At 41.6% G+C, this 19,125-nt stretch overlaps 1 protein-coding gene across 1 annotated transcript in view; it reads right to left on the bottom strand.

The window, feature by feature from the left end:
• The window catches only part of PLEKHH2 (pleckstrin homology, MyTH4 and FERM domain containing H2), a 263,489-nt gene that overhangs the window by 117,453 nt on the left and 126,911 nt on the right, over positions 1-19,125 (bottom strand). The gene's annotated exons all lie outside the window — the stretch shown is intronic.

The following is a 19,125-nucleotide window of genomic DNA, read 5'->3' as shown; positions in this document are numbered from 1 at the left end:
TGGTGTACCTAGTATTTTTGGCACCTGGGGCAGATTATTTTTTTACTCCAATGAATTAAAAAACACTTTCAGCAATAATCATGAAATGAAACATCATGCATACTTAAAATACTAGCAGAATTAGCTGGTAGGAGGTCAGACAGCAGCAGTAACCACAGTTGCAATTTTAGACCGGGTTCACATATGTGCGGCCGCGGTTCACAGCATGCAGTCCGGTGCGTCCCTGTTCACCGGTTTAGGTGCGAATCAGATCTGAATTTTTGCCTGAATTTGCACTTGAACCGGACCCAAAGACGCACAGGACCCTTTTGGAATGATGAACGCGGCCGTCCCCAACATGTGTGAACTGGCTCCATTGCGAGCCGGTCACACTTGCATGTCATGCAAATTGGATGTGAGGAAACCGCATCCAATTCGCACATATGTGATCCTGGCCTTATGCGGAGATACTGAACTGGAACTTAATTCACCCAATATAGAGGAGCTCACAGATGCTATCTATGAATAAAGTGGGTGTCGCTTCACAATGTATGGGAGTATATTAAGCCCTACCATTATTATTGCCAGCAGTGATAACACGTACAAAACAACAATCCGCCTGAGGAAGCCACGTGACCCTGTGTCAACACGCATAGGGGAGGAGCAAAGACAGTGACAACACCCGGCAGCTCTGTGGAGTCAGGAGCCTGGAGTGTGTGCTAGTGGCTTATGCATACAAACGAGACCATCAGTGAGGATTTTTATACGTGTATAGACTGGTGCGCTGGAAGCACCAGGAAATTGAGAGTACCTAGCATTTGTTTTTTAAATAAAGAGATTGTATTAACCACTTTAAGACCGGAAGGATTTGCCCCCTTCCTGACCAGGCCCTATTTTGCAATTCAGTACTGCATTAATTTAACGGACAATTGCGCCGTCGTGCGTCAATGTACCCAAATAAAATTGATGTCCTTTTTTCCCCACAAATAGAGCTTTCGTTTGGTGGTATTTGATCACCTGTGCAATTTTTATTTTTTGCGCTATAAACAAAAAAAGCGACAATTCTGAAAAACAAAACAATATTTTTCACATGCTGCTATATGACATTCTCAAAAAAAAAAAAAAAACATTTAAAAATCATTTTAGGCTAATTTGTTTTCTGCTACATATTTTTGGTAAAAAAAATCGCAATAAGCATATTTTGATTGGTTTGAGCAAAAGTTATCGTGTCTACTAACTAAGATTTATGTCATTTTTATTGTTTGTTTGTTTTTTTTACTAGTAATGGTGGCAATCTGTGATTTTTTGCGGGACTGCAACATTGCGGCAGACAGATCGGACCCCTAACTGACATTTTTGACACTTTTGGGGGGACCAGTGACATTACTACAGTAATCAGTGCTAAAAATATGCACTGTTACTTGTAATACTGACACTGGCAGGGAAGGGGTTAACATTATGGGTGATCAAGGGGTTAAATGTGAGCCTAGGGGAGTGATTTTAACTGGGGGGGGGGGGCGTGGCTTCTGAAATTACCATAGAGACATGTGATCCTATATAGAAGGATCACATGGGCTCTATGCTCATTCCAGGGAGAGGAACGGTCAGCTGTGTTGACAACAGCTGACCGTTCTTCTCTCTCAGCAGGGACCGATCGCGGGTGTCAGGCTGCAATCGGAGCCGCTTCCCCGTGCATCGGTTTCCCTGCTGACTGGCGGGGGCGGGAGCGCACCGGTGCCAGCGCGCGCTCGCCCCCTAGCCTCCCGAGAGTGAGCGCCGTACATGTAAGGCGATTTGCCTGGGAGCGGTTGCCTGCAGCAGTACATCTGCGGTGGGCGGTCGTAAACTGGTTAAAAAGGTATAAGCACTATTGAGATCTTTTCACTTATGGTACCTGGATATCAACAAGCGGAGTGGGGTGACATAAAAAGAGCAATCATTGACAGCTTATTGGCAACTTCTGCTCAAGCCCAGGAGAGGCTAAAAGGTGCATTCTGACCGAGCTTAATTGCAAGGTCGCATTGCTGAAGGTGAGAGTTAAACTGAAGGAGGAGCAGGTTTGTGGTGAAACACGGATTTCCTATATTGGAACACTCACAAAGGGAGAAGAATAGAGCATTTAGACTAAAGAAAAAGACTGGTGACTTGGATCATTTTCACAGATATTATAAACTACACTGTTGTGGACTATTTATACATTTTTTTATTTCCAATTTTATTTTATTTTTCATTTTTATTGATCACTGCATGTATTTATTTAGCACTGGTAAAGCATGAGGTTCTTATGATTTCTATTATTTGAGAGAGCAGTTAACCTTCATGTCAAGGTCTAACTTTAATTACACTTCAATTTTTATTCGTTTATGTTTCAGTTTTGGTTGAAGCAGCAATTGAAGTTTAGCAGTGATAACCCACCACACTGATAATGCAGAGCTAAACTTATCTTTCCTTCAACGGTCCCTATTACCAGTGCTGGCATCTTCTTCTAGATGGTCATCATTGGCCGGCATGGGATGACATCACTCCTGCACCCCCAAAATCTTCTCACCCAGCACAGATCTCAGATACAGCACGGCTCAATGATGGAGTCGGGAGAAGTCCTTCCTCCCAGACTCCTCCTAGTGTTATGTAATAAGACACATCGGAAACAGGTAGGAGCCTTGGGGAAGCTTACCTCAACTCTGACGTTTATTGTATAACTGACGTGACAGGCAGCAGGCAGCTGAGAGAGACGTTTGCTGCAGACAGTGTGGGTGATTGCAGGGACACTTCGCAAGAGATGGACACTTGGGTTCCTCCGCTAGCAACAGCACTGACACTCCTCCTGCACTTTATACCAGTGCACCTGGGGCATGTTCTCCTTCTGCCCACCTCCTTATCCTAGCCTGATTTTGGCTTCATTCAGTTCCAGGTGCTGGAACGCAGAGAACGTTCTAGCACCCGACACTCTGCTGCCATTCTGCAATCTTCCAGGGCATCCTCTAATTGGTGATACCCAGTATGGACACCTATTTTGCCCCAAGAATGCCACTGATTACCAGAGATGTATAGTAACTAAGTAGAACTACTTCACTACTGTACTTAAGTACCGAAAGGCGGTATCTGTACTTTCCTAGAGTAGAATTTTTTTCTCCTACTTCCACTTTTACTTCACTACATTTTTTTGATGATTTCAATACTTCTACTCCGATATTTTTTTTTGTGCTGCATAGTTACTCGTTACAATTATAAAAATTACCAATGCCAGAACAGTAGATGGCAGGTTTAATGAAGCTCAAAAAAATGTGTATAATGTCATGTGTACTTTTGACTTTTAACTTCTTTGACTTCTTTCTTTAATAACTTTAACTTTAATAAACTTTTGACTTCTTTCTTTAATAACTACATAACACAGTACTTGTACTTTTACTTTCAGTACTTGAGTAGCAATTTTTTTATACAAACTACTGGTACTTTTACATTTAGTACTTGAGTAGCAAAATTTAAAAAAAAACTACTTGCAATACTTAAGTACAAAAAATGTTGAATACTTTAGTACTTCTACTCAAGTCACTTTTTGATCGAGCACTTCCACTTCTACTCAAGTCACTTTTTGATCGAGCACTTGTACTTTTACTCAAGTATGGGTTTCGAGTACTTTATACAACTCTGCTGATCACCAGTCCTATTAGGTACCTAATGACTTCAACTGATGTCAATCGGTTGGTTTTATTTTACATATGGATAGAAACAGAACAGCTGAAAGAAAATAAGGAATTTTATATATTTATTTATATGAAAATTGCAAATCACAAAAAAAAAAGCTAACTATAACTAGAGAGATTTTGCTGGTGTTTTTGTGCAATCAAAACATGCAGTCGAGGTATAGGTACTTATAAAGTTACTCCCATGTCACCTGACACGATTGCGTCAATTTCACAACAGGAAGTGAGAGGAAATCAGTAAAAGGTGAGGGGAAATTTAGAAAAAGGACACTGGAAAAGTGTCCCCATTGGAAGACTTCCATTAACTCCCTGTGCCTATGACAACTGGAAAATGTTAGACTTCCTGCCACTCTCTGTACCAGTGACACTGGTCACCAGGGTAAATACAGAAGATGAATGCCCCCAGGCATAACACAGACAGCCATAAACACTAGACTGAGGTTCTAACCCTTCCACCTTGTATCCAAAGCAAAAAAAAAATAGTTTTGGCTGGAAATACACTTTATTAGTAACTGTTAATAAATGCAGTATTTGTAAGGAACTATTATTCTTGGCTTAGGCATAGTTTTATGTAACTGACTCATATGGTAATGTCACAAAACTGAGCAAAACAAAATCATTAAAATGACCATCCAAATTCTCAGTAGCATATCTGGGCTGCAGCCCACGAATTCCTCATATTACTGATTTTATGGTTTATTTCCTTTGCAAGATGATAAATTCCCCAGAGACACTGAGTGCAACGTTTCAGCATATGAATTTTCAGCAAGATTACTTACCAATTAAATAGCCCACAGAGTGGCCACAAAACCAAGAGCATACAGACCTTTACTCCCACACTCATGGTGTAAGTGATGTTAATTAAAGGGGATACTCATCATCAAGCTGAATTTATTTTGGCAAGCTCATAAATTATATTATGTAATTAGTATGTATTATGTATAAAGGTAAGTGAAAAAATAAGTGTATCATTTAATAAATAAAATAATAAAATAATATATAATTGAATAAATATAAATATCATAATACAGTCATTTTAGAACTTTAATCATATTGCCTACATCAGCCCCACAATAATATACCACCAACATAATACCAATAACACCCATCACTCAAACAATAGAATATTATATTGTGACACCATAGTAATATCCCCACTACCAGAAGGTGAATCCTTTTTTTAAATATTCTTCATAGCTTTTTTTTTTTTCCAAGCCTGTCCTCTTTGTACACCCTATGTATTCCTTTCAGTCACTTTTGCTTCATGCACCCACTGTGGATGCACATCTCTTATCAATGACACAGTCAGGTTGTCCCGGATTATACATCCCATTATGCTTTGCACTTCTTTCTTGTAGCATAAGTGTGTATTTTTGGTGGCTATCAAGCTTTACATGCTGGCTTACTGTGCTTTGGCATGTCAACCTATAGAAAACAGCAGGAGTGTTCATCCTAGGCTGATGTTGTTAAAGCCATATGACCATCCGCTGACATCCGATTTGCTTCCTTTGCGTTCAGTTCCGTTTTTTGTAACGGAAGAGAACCCTATTTTTCTTCCGTTTAAAAAACGGAATGGACGCAAAAACGGATATCAGCTGACATCCGCAATCTCAATGACATACATTATCTCCGTTTATCATCCGCATCGGATGGGATGATAAATGGACATACAGAACGGACCTTCCAAAATTGCATTTGTGTCAGTTAAAAAAAAAAAAAGTCACGGAGCGGAGGAAAAACATGAACAGACCGTGTGAAAGGACCCTTAGACTTACCTGTCCAGCGATGTCCATGAGTCCCTCAGCCGTCTGGGACTCACCCCCCTGATTGGCTGAGACACAGCAGCGGCGCCATTGGCTCCAGTGGCTGTCAATCAAAGTCAGTTAGCTAATCAGGAGAAAGAGGGGCCGGGACGAACCGCAGCTCCGATTTTGAAAGGACACACATAGCTGTAGATCTGCTCGGTTGCCCCATAGCAAGCTGCTTGCTGTCGGGGACTCGACAGGAGGGAGGGCCCAGGAACAGCAAAAATGGACCTGAGAAGAGGAGGAACGGGCCTGCTCTGGCCAAAAACAACTGCACAGAGCAAGTAAGTATAACATGTTTGTTATTTAAAAAAAATACACCCCTCACATTTTTGTAAATATTTTATTATATCTTTTCATGTGACAACACTTAAGAAATGACACTTTGCTACAATGTAAAGTAGTGAGTGTACAGCTTGTATAACAGTGTACATTCGCTGTCCCTTCAAAATAACTCAACACACAGCCATTCATGTCTAAACCACTGGCAACCAAAGTGAGTACTCCCCTAATTGAAAATGTCCACATTGGGCCCAAAGTGTCAATATTTTGTGTGGCCACCATTATTTTCCAGCACTGCCTTAACCCTCTTGAGCATGGTGTTCACCAGAGCTTCACAGGTTGCCACTGGAGTCCTCTTCCACTCCTCCATGACGACATCACTGAGCTGGTGGATGTTAGAGACCTTGCGCTCCTCCACCTTCCGTTTGAGGATGCCCCATAGATGCTCAATAGGGTTTAGTCTGGAGACGTGCTTGGCCAATTCATCACTTTTACGCTCAGCTTCTTTAGCAAGGCAGTGGTCATCTTAGAGGTGTGTTTGGGGTTGTTATCATGTTGGAATACTGCCCTGGGGCCCAGTCTCCATAGGGAGGGGTTTATTCTCTACTTCAGTATGTCACAGTACACGCTGGCATTTATGGTTCCCTCAATAAACTGTAGCTCCCCAGTGTCGGCAGCACTCATGCAGCCCCAGACTATGACACTCCCACCACCATGCTTGACTGTAGGCAAGACACATTTGTCTTTGTAGTCCTCACCTGCTTGCTGCCACACACGCTTGACACCATCTGAACCAAATAGGTTTATCTTGGTCTCATTATACCACAGGACATGGTTCTAGTAATCCATGTCCTTAGTCTGCTTGTCTTCAGCAAACTGTTTGCAGGCTTTCATCTTTAGAAGAGGCTTCCTTCTGGGACGACAGGCATGCAGATCAGTTTGATGCAGTGTGCGGCGTATGGTCTGAGCACTGACAGGCTAACCCCCCACCCCTTCAACTTCTGCAGCAATCCTGGCAGCACTCATACGTCTATTTCCAAAAGACAACCTCTGGATATGACGCTGAGCAGGTGCACTCAACTTCTTTGGTCGACCATGGCGAGGCCTGTTCTGAGTGGAACCTGTCCTGTTAAACCGCTGTATGGTCTTGGCCACTGCGCTGCAGCTCAGTTTCATGGTCTTGGCAAGCTTTTTACAGCCTAGGCCATCTTTATGTAGAGCAACAATTCTTTTCTTCATATCCTCAGAGAGTTCTTTGTCATGAAGTGCCATGTTGAACTTCCAGTGACCAGTAGAAGAGAGTGAGAGAGATAACACCAAATTTAACACACCTGCTCCCCATTCCCACCTGAGACCTTGTAACTCTAAAGAGTCACATGACAGCGGGGAAGGAAAATGGCTAATTGGGCCCAATTTGGATATTTTGAATTAAGGGTGTACTCACTTTTGTTGCCAGTGGTATAGACTTTAATGGCTGTGTGTTGAGTTATTTTGAGGGGACAGCAAATTTAAACTGTTATACAAGCTGTACACTCACTACATTACATTGTAGCAAAGTGTCATTTCTTCAGTGTTGTCACATGAAAAGATATAATAAAATATTTACAAAAATGTGAGAGGTGTACTCGCTTTTGTGAGATACTGTATCTGTAGCATGGCTCATTGTAACTGGAATGTACAGGTTTACTAATGCATTATCATAGTTATTCCTTATTGCAAGACATTCCTTTTTTCTGCCACAAGATGGAGCTTTATGAGCTTGGATTATTATTCATCAGTTAAGAGTATTGCATTTTGGGAGTTGTGGTCCCAGCCAGAAAGAACTCCAATGTTAAACAAACCCAAAACTACTTCAAAGACCACCCTGCTGTTGTATGGGAGGGGTTATATAAATTAGAGAACCCAGAATGCCAAAGAGGAGTCTGGGAAAGGAGACTGGTGTGTGAAGAAGTAAAAAGACAGGGAGAAAGATAAAAGAGAATACTGTGCTTTACAGTAGAGACAGTGCCTGTCAGTTCGGGAGAACTGGTAAAGCTGCTGCTATCTGCCAAAACAAGTCTAAGTCCATCTCACCATGTGAGGGAGCCAGCGATCATCCTGAGGGCTAGAGCTGGAGCTGCTGGAGACCCACACCTACTGATTTCTGCTGTTACATAGTTACATAGTTACATAGTAGGTGAGGTTGAATAAAGACAATAGTCCATCCAGTTCAACCTGTGTAGGTGTGTGTGGCTGTAATCATCTCACATACCCCTGAATGTTCTGATCCTTGAGATGTACGTCTAGTAGTCTTTTGAAAGCCACCATACTTCCCGCAGAAACCACCTCTTGTGGTCTCTCTTGTGAACTCCATGCTGTGATGCTGCTGAGTCAATCTAAAGGCTGTTGCTGCATCGCAGAGGTACACCTGTAATAGTTTCATCTTAAAGGGGGCCCCCCGTTCATCACCGAAGAAGCCCTGCTGCTACCAATACTGTGCTGTTGATGAGTGGAATATTAATCCTTTGTGTCACACTGGCTGACTCTGTAGTGAAATCCATTGTAAGACAAACCGCACTATCCCTCTTAAAGGCACCACCAACTATCCTTTGATGTTCTGCAACAAACCTGCTGTTTAGGATTTTAACCCCGAACATCTGAGATACATCTAATAATATAATCCTGATAATTAACCCCTTGCTGGACACATTGCTACTTAGTGCCCTTGGGAAATCAGTGTTCTACAACCATTTCTTTATTACAGAAAACATTCTCTTTATTTCTTAAACATCTTCAAGAGCTCTAACGTGGCTGGCCGAAGATTTACTTTGAAGACTGCATTACAGCTCTTGTTACCCTGTTCAGTCAAGACTTTATAGTTATCTTACTGTCATTGCATTGTAGCCTAGGCCCTAGCCTCCTCACCGTAAGTGACTGTAGGCGACTTAGTCATTGTTCTATTGATACCAAATTCACCGTCGCCTTGTGTTGTTCATTTCCAGTGGGGAAAGCTACAGTTTATGCAGCTTTATCAAAACCTAAGGAGGCACTCCTACTGATTGATATTTGAAGCTGTATATGCTAAATTGTGTACTGCATTGTGATTTCCTGTTATTTTTGACCACTCATATTCTTAATATGTGATAGTGAATATGGGTTATTGCGCTCAGCAGTATACTCACAATAAAGTGCTAATGCATAAATAACATAAACATATGAACCAATTATTTAAAGGTGAATATTCCAATGAATATAGCAATAATAAAATTAATAAACATAGTCCTTGAAAAGTGCTCGGTGCAAACTTTAAGTTCCAGCAGCAAATACAATTGGACTTGATGTGAAATGCCTTCACCAATCACCATACACCCAGTGCTCGGATAAAATACTTCTTACCAAAAGAAGTTGACCCCTTAGTTATAGGGGGTCATGATCGCAATGTATCTCCACAAGAGCTCCAAAATCTCCTATTACAGTCTTCACATCCAGTGTGTGATAAGCCAGAGGTAAACAGATGACTCCGAGACTCCGGACAACATGTCATAAGAAATAAGGAAACTCCAATAGCGTAATATTGCCATATAAAGAGATTTAATAAAAAGTAATGCACTTACTCCATAGTGGTAAGTAAACGCCACAGTAGTACAAATCGTTCAGCTTCTCCTGGTGGATGGGACGCCGCTTCCGCGTCTGCGTTCCACCTCACCGGAACTCTACGGTCTCACGTTCCCTTTTTGACGCACGTTTCGTTAGGCGTGCTAACGTCATCAGGGGATCATGTGACCGTACATTTCCTCACATCTTATATAGAGGTTCACACAGCTCTCAACAGCCAATCACCAGTCGCCGGAGTAGGAACCGCCCATTCTTTAGTAGATTGTTAGGTTCTTCCCTTCAGTAAGGGTGCCTCACGGGGACATTTTAGAAATAGAATTATAGGAACGACTTTTCACTATGTTTGCCGTTGAATTTAACCCTTAATTGGCCAAAAGCATTCAATGCCATACTAGTCGTTATTCCCTATACTCTCAATATCAATTCCAATTCATAAATAATGTATTATGGGATGGGTTGCTGTGTGCTGAGATATTTAATCAATAAGCTAATCGATATACCTAAAATTACTCAATTAAATAAATAAATACATTTTATTCCAACATCCTAAAATTAACCTAAAATTAAAATTACATAAAAATCACATAAGTTTATCTAAAATATTTTAAAAGAAGCATAAATACAGGTTGAAAATGATGGAAAATTGATGTTGTGTATTAAACTTAAAATTTAAAAATTAGAGATAAAGCAATTCAAATCAATATCAATGTTCATTCCCAATGGTTCCAAAGTCTTCATTCTATATATCCATTGGGTCTCATTCATGGAGACTTTTTTAGTCATATTTCCTCCTCTCCAATGGTTATCCACTCTGTCTATGCCACAAAAAGACATAAGCGAGGGATCCTTGTTATGATACAGGCGGAAATGGTTGGAGAGGCTATGTTTGGGAAAGCCTCTCCTCACATTACCCACATGCTCATTAATCCTCACAGACAATTGGCGGGTGGTCCTGCCAATATACTGTAGCCCACAAGGGCAGCTGATTAGGTAGGTCACGTGGGTGGATCTACATGATATTAATTTGTTGATTTGGAATCTTTGGCCTGTAGCTCTGGAATGGAAGGTGTTGATCTTTCTGGGGTTTTTCTTTGACATCTGGCAAGCGTTGCATTTGCCACAGGGAAAGAAGCCTTTTACATCCAAAAAGGTCGATTTTCTTTTAGGAGGGTCTGGTATGTTTGGGGCCAACATATGCCTAAGGTTTGGCGCTTTCCTGTAAATAAATTGTGGTTTAGCCGGTAGTATTTGGTTCAAAGTTCGGTCCTTCATTAATATGGGCCAATACTTCCGGACAATTGCTTCAATTTCTTTGTAATTCCTATTGAAGTCAGTCAGAAAGGCCAGTTCACCCTTATTCTCTAGGTTCCTATCCTTAGTTCTTAGTAGTTCATTCCTAGGTATTTGGCGCACTAGATCTCTTGTTTTTTCCACTTCTTCCATTCTATAACCTTTTTCCACAAACCTGGCTGTTAAAAGGTCAGACTGGATGAGGTAATCCTCCTCATTTTTACAATTGCGTTTAATACGCATATATTGGCCTTTTGGTATCCCACCTAGCCATTTGGGATGGTGACAGCTCTTTATGGGAATATAGCTGTTTCTGTCAGTTTCTTTAAAATAACTTTTAGTGGAAACAGACCCACCTTGTTTCACGAGGGTCAGATCCAAAAAGTTCACTGACACTTTGTCCCATGTGGCTGTGAATACTAGGCCATATTTGTTTCTATTGATATGTTCAAGGAATGTTTTGAGTGACTCCTCTGATCCACTCCATATGAGGAGTAGATCATCGATAAATCTCTTGTAAAGTACTAGAGAAGGGTTTGGGTTTGCGAAAATTTCGCTTTCTTCCCATTGGCCTAACATAATATTGGCCACGCTTGGGGCATATTTGGCGCCCATAGCAACGCCTTTAATTTGATTGTAGTAGCTCCCCTCGTGCCAAAAGTAATTGTTACCCATGGCTAGACTCAGGGCATCACAAATAAACTTTTTTTGAAGTGGCTTTATATTCGTTTTTGAATTAAGGGCAGCAATAGTGGTGTTCAGTACATCATCTTGTTTCAGACTAGTGTACAAAGACTCAATGTCGATTGTCACTAGGAATGTATTGGATTGTACTTCCACTTGTTCTAGCAAATTAATCAGATGCTTGCTGTCCTTAAGATGAGATGGATACAGAGGCACTATCGGCTGCAAGAAATGATCCACATATTCTCCTATACGGGAGAATATGGAATCTATTCCACTAATTATAGGTCTAAAAATAATATTGGTCTTATTTTTGTGGACTTTTGGCAGCTGGTAGATAGTCGGAAGCCGTGGTGCTTTAGGTACTAAATATTGTGCTTCCTTTTTTGTTAAGATCCTCTTCTCTTTGGCCTTTTTTACTAGTTTGCCCAATTTCAGTTTTAAGTCTCTCGTGGGGTTGGTCCTTAATTTTCTGTAAGTGTCCTGGTCACCAACCAATCTGTCAAGCTCTTGCTTGTAGTCACTTTTGTTAAGGACCACTATTCCCCCTCCTTTATCAGCCCCTCGTATCACAATATCTTTGCGATTTTCTAATTCCATAAGGCCCTTTTCCAACTCTTTCCTTGTATATTGTTTCTTACATTTCATTTTCCGTACATCATCTTCAACCATGTTTTTAAAAACTTCCAGGCAATGGTTGGAAGCCTTGGGAGGATTAAAAACAGACTTGTTTCTTAATCCGCTGTCCTCATATTCTGTAGTATTTGAGGTTTGGTTGGAAGGTTTTTCCATAAAGTGCTTTTTGATTTTTAATTTCCTGATATATTTCTCTATGTCAATGAAAGTGTTAAATTTGTCTACACCTCTATCAGGAGCAAATTTTAATCCTAACTCCAATATTTTCAATTCATCAGGAGTGAACTGGACGTTGCTGAGGTTGAATATCCCAGCTCCTAGGACTCTCTTTTCCTTTTGCCTCTTTCGTCCACCTCTACATCCTCTCCTCTGTTTTCTACCCTTCCTCCTGGTGGGCCATTTCGTTGGGGTGTCATTTCTTGTGGATACTGGGGATAAGTATCCCCTCCCCATTGTTGCCATTGGTTCCCTCTCTGCCATTGATTCTCCTGGTACCATTGCTGTTGAGGTCTCCAGTTCTGGGGTCCATGTCCTCGTTGCCAGGGTCTGCCTCTCCCCCCCCCTCTGTGGCCTCGTCCCCTTCCATTTGGGTGGTTTTGGGAGCCTCTTCCTCTCCCTCTCGGACCTGGGGCGCCACCTCGCCCCCTCCTCTGAAAACCCCTCTGGGATAGATTATCTGGGGTATAAGCCAATGGGGAGTAGCTGTTGGAGGTGGGTATATTATATTGGGAAGGGTTGTAATATTGTGGTCTATTGCTCCTATTTTCAGTGTATTCATAGGAGCTATCATTATCAAAATTGGGAGTTCCTCCAATGGGAGTGAAATTGGGGTCAGTGAACCTTTCAATCCCCATTTCTCTCACCAGTGGGGACTGTACAGGATTGTTGGTCGTGTTTATGGCATTTGGTCCCACAAGGACATCCTGCCATTTGTAAACTTTGGATTCTTTGTAATCCAATAAATCTCTCTGGTATTTACTTATTTTTTTATTTCGGGTATCCTTATCAATTTTATCCAGAAATTTTTGAGTTGAGGTGATTTTCTCTTTAAAGTCAGCATTATCTTTGAAGGGTTCTAGGGTGGTTTTTAATTCACTGATCTTTTCTTCCAGCTTAGTCATCTTCGCTTTCCTGCGTGATATTATAAGACTAAGTAATCTGGCTTCACTGTGATTAAAAAAGTTAAACCACTCTTTGTTCAAATCAGGATCTACTAGCCCATCATTGGGTCCCAGATCCCAACGTAACCTTCTTGGTGTTATTTTCATTTTAATGTACTGCTCCAAGGTGGCCAAATCCCACCAGACACGGATTTTTTTCTCAAGAACATTTTTGAGTGTTTTCACACTCTGTTCCATGTCCTTGGATACAGTACTTTGTGCTGAAAAGATATCAGTAGTGGTTCGGTCTTTCATATAGTCAAATATATCCATTGCTGCACGAACAACACAATAGTGATAAATAGAAAAACAAAATTCGGTGTAACCGAAAAAAGAACTGCGCAAATGGAGTGATATTTAACAATAAATAAATAAATGTGAAAAATTAGGGAATTGGGAACGTGAGACCGTAGAGTTCCGGTGAGGTGGAACGCAGACGCGGAAGCGGCGTCCCATCCACCAGGAGAAGCTGAACGATTTGTACTACTGTGGCGTTTACTTACCACTATGGAGTAAGTGCATTACTTTTTATTAAATCTCTTTATATGGCAATATTACGCTATTGGAGTTTCCTTATTTCTTATGACATGTTGTCCGGAGTCTCGGAGTCATCTGTTTACCTCTGGCTTATCACACACTGGATGTGAAGACTGTAATAGGAGATTTTGGAGCTCTTGTGGAGATACATTGCGATCATGACCCCCTATAACTAAGGGGTCAACTTCTTTTGGTAAGAAGTATTTTATCCGAGCACTGGGTGTATGGTGATTGGTGAAGGCATTTCACATCAAGTCCAATTGTATTTGCTGCTGGAACTTAAAGTTTGCACCGAGCACTTTTCAAGGACTATGTTTATTAATTTTATTATTGCTATATTCATTGGAATATTCACCTTTAAATAATTGGTTCATATGTTTATGTTATTTATGCATTAGCACTTTATTGTGAGTATACTGCTGAGCGCAATAACCCATATTCACTATCACATATTGCGTTTTCACGTTTTTATTGCTGCTCGCTAGAGGAAGAAATTCCCTAATTTTTCACATTTATTTATTTATTGTTAAATATCACTCCATTTGCGCAGTTCTTTTTTCGGTTACACCGAATATTGTTTTTCCATATTCTTAATATAATTTGTTAACATACTCCAAGGTCTCGAGCTTCATTTCAGGGTGACCCTGAGGCATTTACCAAACCTTGTCAATTTGTGTCTGTTGACGGGTATACCCAAGGTGTCAGAGGTACAGAGGTCTTTGCAGAGTTCAAGGTAAAAACAATGGACCCAATTCAGAGGACCCTACGGGGGTAGCACTACACATCTATATACAGTCTCTTCTCCTCTTTCCTCCTGCACAAATACTTGCTTGCTCCAACTGACTTACTTTTGAGATGATCTGACAGGCTCCCAGTCAGATTTAGCAACAGCCCATTACAGGCAGGAACTCACAGCCCCTTTCTGTGTAGCTCAGTTGTAGTAAAACAGCATGTACATTCTCCTCTGTAGCCACTGATCCCAGCACCACCTCTTCAGGCACTTCTAACCCACTTGGCTGCAGCTGCCCCTTTCACTAGCCCTCCTGGCTGCCCCTCTACACCAGCCAACCTAGCTGACACTAAGGAGATCTCTCAGGGAAAGGCTTAAGATTTAAGAACACCGCTGTCTTCAAGGAAGACTGGCTACATGTGGCAGCCCCCCCCCTTAGTTAGTCCCTAACAGTGTTGCAATACTCACTCTGTCCACTCTTGCCTCCAGGAAGACTTCCTCCTCTGTGTTTTAGCAGGATTCTTGTAGCACCAGAGGCCTGGCCCAAGGCAAGACACCCCCCCCAGACTAGGGGGTAACCTGAGGGCCACCTACAGCCTCCCTAACACTGTACCTATGTTTTCCAAGGACTGCCCCTGCTGGCTCGGCCCATGTCTATTTATGGAGTTATCTCGGCCCCCTGCTGAGGGCTGTCCGAGGCTCCATAAATATTCAAGGCAGCCCCACCCTCTAGTTCTAGAAGATTCTCCAACATTCTAGACCAGGGGGAGGCACCAGAGAGCTGCCAGGATGAGTCATCCAGCCCTGAACTTAAGTGAACCCTGACCCAGATTCCATGGCTCAGGCTTAGCCCTGAATCCAACTACATTTTACCTACTCTAACTTCTAGCACACACTAGAGGGTGCCACAATACTTTAAACATTCAATTGAAAAATAATGTTCTTTAGGACTCCAGAGGTAAGACATCTACACCTGAATTCCCAGCTCCACCTACCTGAAACTCAAAGAGGATCTCCCTTGCCTTGTTGGGTTTAATATTCTATCCTGCTCTGCTCTTCCACTTTCTAAGATTAGAAATTCCCTTACACTACCTGGCAGAGAAAGCTGTTTATATCTTTACATCCTGACTGTGCTTTTGCGGTTTCTGGGAAAGGAGGATTTGACAGAGAAGCAAACTGATGAGAATATTGGGGAAATAATTGTTAGCTGCAACCTGCCAACATTTTGTCTACTCTGATGTGGCCAGCAGATACTGCCATTACTTGACCATATTATGCAGCACAATCCTTCACTGAAAAGACATGAGAACAGGCAGGTCCTGATGACCTCTCTAAAAAAAAGAGTCCAAAGCACAGTCTGTTCTGCTCATAATCAGAGATGTATAGTAACTAAGTAGAACTACTTCACTACTGTACTTAAGTACCGAAAGGCGGTATCTGTACTTTCCTAGAGTAGAATTTTTTTCTCCTACTTCCACTTTTACTTCACTACATTTTTTCGATGATTTCAATACTTCTACTCCGATATTTTTTTTTTTGTGCTGCATAGTTACTCGTTACAATTATAAAAATTACCACTGCCAGAACAGTAGATGGCATGTTTCATGAAGCTCAAAACATGTGTATTATCAGCGCATACGAAAATAAATGCTACTGTATATATAAATAAAAGCTGCATTTGAAATAATAAAAAACAATATGATGTTCAAACTTTTGACTTCTTTCTTTAATAACTACATAACACAGTACTTGTACTTTTACTTTCAGTACTTGAGTAGCAATTTTTCTTTTCAAAACTACTGGTACTTTTACTTTCAGTACTTGAGTATCAAAATTTTTAAAAAAAACTACTTGCAATACTTAAGTACAAAAAATGTTGAATACTTTAGTACTTCTACTCAAGTCCCTTTTTGATCGAGCACTTCCACTTCTACTCAAGTCACTTTTTGATCGAGCACTTGTACTTTTACTCAAGTATGGGTTTTGAGTACTTTATACAACTCTGCTCATAATAAATATGAATGTTTTTGTTCTGCAATCCCTACTTCAATCATCTGGTTGAAGCAGATGATTGAAGCTGGGAAATCAGTAGAAAGGATATTAGGGCCAAAGACCCTGAGGAATATAAGAAGAGGTGATTCAACCATAACTGAAGTATTTATTTTCGGAACACTTAAAAGAGGTTATAAACCCCCAAAAAAATTTTTTTCTTTTTGCAACCTGCAAGAGAAACACATAATGAGCTAGTATGCATCGCATACTAGCTCAATATGAAATACTTACCTTATAAGGAGCCCCCGCCGTGCCGTCCGCTTAACTGTATGACGGGCGACATGTCCAGTCGCCCGTCTTCCGGGATCGCGGCATTCCGGCCATCTGATTGGCCGGAGCCGCGGTGACGTCACTCCCACGCACGCGCGCGGGAGCCGACGGTCACGGCACGGAGCTCTGAAGGAACGGCACGAGCGGCCGTTCCTTCAGAGCGCATGCGCCAGTGATGTCACTGGCTACATGTAAGGTAAATATCTCCTAAACGGTACATGTTTAGGAGATATTTACAGTACCTATAGGTAAGCCTTCTCATAGGCTTACCTATAGGTACAAGTTACAGAGGAGGGTTTACTTCCTCTTTAAAGTAGAAATAAAGGCATTTTTTTTCCATTTTGGATAGAGTATTTTTTTGCCATGTGTGTCCCACTGGGGTGATATTTCTTCACTTCCTGTCCCATAGCCAAAACAGTAAATCCCTCCAAACTTATGGAATCCATGATTGTCACCAGAATTTGTGTCCCAATTTGAAGACTGACCTCTGATAACAATCTGGGGACATCCCAAAATGTGTTTTTTTACTTTACTTTATTGGTAAACATGACAAATGGAGAGGATGAATCTCCCTAACAGGGACACAGAAATGAATAAAAACTCAACAGGTGTTCTAATCCCTCTCCATTCTATCCAAGATTAATAAAAAAAGCTGGTCATACACTAGTATATTTTCCAAAGGACGGAGAAAATTTGTCAGAAAGTTCGCAATACATTTAGGGCTCTTTCACACGGGCGTTCCTTTTTTTTTGCCCGATCAGGTCCTTTTTTTTTTTTTTTGCAACGGACACGGATGACACTTGTGTCATCCGGTCCGTATGTCCGTTTTTCATCCCATCCGTTTGCGGATGAAAAACTGACATAATGCATGTCTATGTAAATACGGATGTCTGCGGATGACACCACTGACATCCGTTTTTGCTTCAGTTCCGTTTTTTGAAAGGAAGAAAAAATAGGGTTCTCCTCCGTTCAAAAAAACTGAACTGAACTGAACTGACAAAAAACGGATGTCAGAGGATGATCATCCGATGACATCCGTATTTACATAGAGATACATTATGTCCGTTTTTCATCCGCAAACGGATGGGATGAAAAACGGACATACGGACCGGATGACACAAGTGTCATCCGTGTCCGTTACAAAAAAAAAAAAAAGGACCTGATCGGGCAAAAAAAAAAGGAACGCCCGTGTGAAAGAGCCCTAAATGAGTTGACAAAAATATCTTTTGAAAGTTCTTCAAAATGTATTCACCTTGGGGGGGTGTGACTTGGCAGCAGATAAAGTCAGATGCGAGGCTCGCTAGCTCCACCGAACATCTATCCTGTGGTCTTACACGTTCCCCAGCACAATCCACATCGGGTGAATGCTGTGAACCTTGGCTACACGCTGGTATACTTTTTATCTCCCGCTGCTATGTCCAAGCGTGGCTCCCCTACCTGTCCAGCCTCAGTGCAATAATGAGTCATTGTGAGGGTTAGATGAGCTTCAAATTACCTACTAGGGTAGCCCAAAACAGCCAGATCTTTACTCAAGTATTAAATTGGGCTGATAAATTGGGGGTGTCCATGGATTTTATATTCAGCATGGTCCTAAAGAAAATTTGTTGCTTTACCAATTTATGGAAAAAAAAACATTTTTCCCCTACCCACTGTAGACCATCACTGTTCTCCCAAACTGCTTTGTTCATCTGTCAGAAACGTAAGAACTGAATCCTGTGTAAGGTCTATGTTGGAGCTTACAGAGGGTTTATGTTGGAAGTCCATGTTGGAGTTTACAGAGGGTTCACGTTGGAAGTCCATTTTGGAGCTTACATAGGGTTTATGGGTGGCTCCTTAGAATGCTGCAAGAGGAAAGAGCCCTGCTGAAACAGGAAACCTGGGGCAGCGGTCAGGGCACCAACTTAAAAAGGAACATAGATAAAATAAAATTAAAAGATACAGAAGGTACATACTCAGTAAGTGATTGTAAAGTCTTTTTTTTTTTTTTACATGACAAACACGTTTTACCTACCTGCTCTTTGCAATGGTTTTGCACAAAACAGCCCTGAACCTCTACTTCTCGTGTCCCCCACCGGCGCTCCTGACTCCTCCTCCCTTCCAAATGCCTCTATAGCAAACTGCTAGCTATGGGGGCACTCGTGCCTGCTTGATCCTGAGCCACACCGCCTATGTCCAAAGACACAGACAGCGTGGATCCGTCCTACGTCACCCCCCCCCCCTGCTCCCCTAGTCACAGAAATCGACTAATAGCAATGGGAGCCAATGGCTCCTGCTGCCTCAGCAAAGGCTAGGGCGGGGAGAGAATACAGATCTGCTATAGACAGGCACAGCACTGGATTAAGTGAGGACTCAAGTAAGTATAAGGGGAGTGAGGGGGCAATACTGCAATTTTTACCTTAACC

This window comes from Pelophylax lessonae (assembly GCF_965119305.1).
Source record: "Pelophylax lessonae genome assembly, chromosome: 3".
Classification (NCBI taxonomy): domain Eukaryota; kingdom Metazoa; phylum Chordata; class Amphibia; order Anura; family Ranidae; genus Pelophylax; species Pelophylax lessonae.
This window is presented reverse-complemented; position numbering and strand designations above follow the sequence as displayed.